This window comes from Arachis ipaensis, chromosome B03, assembly GCF_000816755.2.
Source record: "Arachis ipaensis cultivar K30076 chromosome B03, Araip1.1, whole genome shotgun sequence".
NCBI lineage: Eukaryota > Viridiplantae > Streptophyta > Magnoliopsida > Fabales > Fabaceae > Arachis > Arachis ipaensis.
Window position 1 is genome coordinate 113398040 of NC_029787.2, and position 423 is coordinate 113398462.

Here is a 423-nt window from a genome sequence, read left to right on the forward strand (position 1 = left end):
ACACGACCTAACAAAAACTCCAGCGACGAAGATTGAGCACACTCACTCTCTCGCTCCGGAGGCAACTCTTCCGGACCCGATTTTCGGGTCCTCCCACGGAACGGTCACTGAACCCGACAGCCCTAAGATTGGGCCATCTTCTGTAGGCCTGAGTATGGATATTTGTAGAATATTAATTGAGTTCCATTCATTTTTAGATTTGGCTGAGTTTTAGGCCAAGATATAAACAGTTATCTAGCGAGATTAATTTTATAATTAATGAACAAAAATAATTTTAATTGTTTATAATTATGCTCAATTCATACAAGAAGAAAAAAATATTTCAAAGATAATGCAAAATCAGTTTAAAATAATCTAAAATTATTTTATCTTTTATTTTTTAATTATCGTTTAATTTATTTTGTATTTAGTAATTAATTAAAT